General features: G+C 43.7%; 1 non-coding gene across 1 annotated transcript; it reads left to right on the top strand.

The window, feature by feature from the left end:
• Positions 1-704: 704 nt before the first annotated feature.
• LOC148092793 (U1 spliceosomal RNA) lies at positions 705-868 on the top strand. The gene has a single exon (XR_015714870.1). It is a non-coding gene; the product is annotated as a U1 spliceosomal RNA (small nuclear RNA).
• The last annotated feature ends 865 nt before the right edge of the window (positions 869-1,733 follow it).

The following is a 1,733-nucleotide window of genomic DNA, read 5'->3' as shown; positions in this document are numbered from 1 at the left end:
GACAAGTAAAGCAATTCCAGATGTCCTGTTTATCTCTTCCTCTCCATCCTTGGGAAGTGGTTTTCATTTTCATGGTATCCAGAGGGCTGCTGCATCTCTAGGTATCATACCTGTTTTAGGAAAGGAAAGGAAAGGAAAGGAAAGGAAAGGAAAGGAAAGGAAAGGAAAGGAAAGGAAAGGAAAGGAAAGGAAAGGAAAGGAAAGGAAAGGAAAGGAAAGGAAAGGAAAGGAAAGGAAAGGAAAGGAAAGGAAAGGAAAGGAGGGAGGAAGAGGGGCTGAAGGCCAATGGAATAATGAGCTATGCTAGCTGAATTTGTCCATTTAAAAATTTTCCCTGAAAGCCCTGCCCAGTTTTTCTTTTATCTATTGGCTAGAACTGTGTTGCATAGCCACTTTTAGCCAAAAGCGAGCCTAGGAAATAAAATATTTTATCTTTCCTGTCTCTGTGGTAGAGGAAGGCAAGAGGAATGGGCTTGGGAATGGTTTTGGAATTCCAGTCCATAGAACCTGCCATAGTAATATCCGGAGCTCCATGCATCTTGTCATTCTTGTCTGCATGTCTCTGGCTGGGTTTTCAAACTATTTCCTTTTCTATGGATGCTAGTTGGAAATGTTTTTTTTTTTCGGGGGAGGGTGTATCAGAGAACTGGGTAGTTTGATGCTAGTAACTAGCTATCGCATATGTAATAAAGAAAGACTTCATCATACTTACCTGGCAAGGGATATATACCATGATCGTGAAGGTGGTTTTCCCAGGGCGAGGCTTACCCATTGCACTCTGGATATGCTGACCCCTGTGATTTCCCCAAACACGGGAAACTGGACTGCATAATCTGTGGTAGTGGGAGACTGTGTTCATGTTCTCCCCTGAAAAAAGAAAGACTTCATATCTGGTCACAACTATCTCAGTGGCTGCAAAGGAATTCCTACCTCCAATCCTGGGTTCAGTCACTTGACCAGTAAAACTTTTGGTAATTTGTGCCTTACTGCCTAGTAGTCAAGGGGAATGAACATGAGTATTGTCTTGGCCACAAGAGCCTGTCCTTGTAGAGTGGAGGCAGTGACTTGGTTTTATTCTTCTAGAAAACCTGGCAGCATCTACCTGGCACATGGCAGTACTCAATCAATACGTGGTTGAGCAAGTGCACAGTCCTCTCCTCTCTGACTTGCTTCTCTCCCAGAGTCATAGGCCAAGGCTAATAAAACAACTCACTTCATATAACATTAAGATTCTGCAGGCTGCAATGCTAATGCTTGGTTTCCATTGGCAGGCGAGATGTGTTCATCAATAAACGCAGTGTAAATACTTCATTTTGTGTCCGGATAAAGTGCATGCACAGTTGTCTATCACCCTGTTTGTGTCACATGGGGAGCATTTGCTAACTCACTTTGACCTAGGCTGTTCTCATTTTGCCTCATCAAGGTAGATTATAGGGATCTCTTCTTGATGCTAAGGTGGGAAGACAGAGAAAAGAAGCAGGGATCTGATTGTCCTTTGGGAGGGGCATGTGACAAAGGGCATGGGGCACCCAAGCATGTCGGAGTCACTTGGTGGTGGTGGGAGCAAAGAGAAGTTGGATTTGAGAGAGAACTAAGTCTATAAAGATTAAATAAATGCCCTGGCCTGATTCCCACTTAAGAAGATGCCCAGTCTTTGAGGAAGACACTTAGCTGATCATTAAGCAAGCTTGCAGAGTGTGTGTGGAGACCGAAATTGAGTGTTCTGTCAACAT

The sequence above is a fragment of the Miniopterus natalensis genome, chromosome 7 (assembly GCF_054644295.1).
Source record: "Miniopterus natalensis isolate mMinNat1 chromosome 7, mMinNat1.hap1, whole genome shotgun sequence".
In the NCBI taxonomy this organism is placed as follows: Eukaryota; Metazoa; Chordata; class Mammalia; order Chiroptera; family Miniopteridae; genus Miniopterus; species Miniopterus natalensis.
Note: the sequence above shows the minus strand (reverse complement) of the source record. Positions and strands in the feature narration are given on the sequence as shown.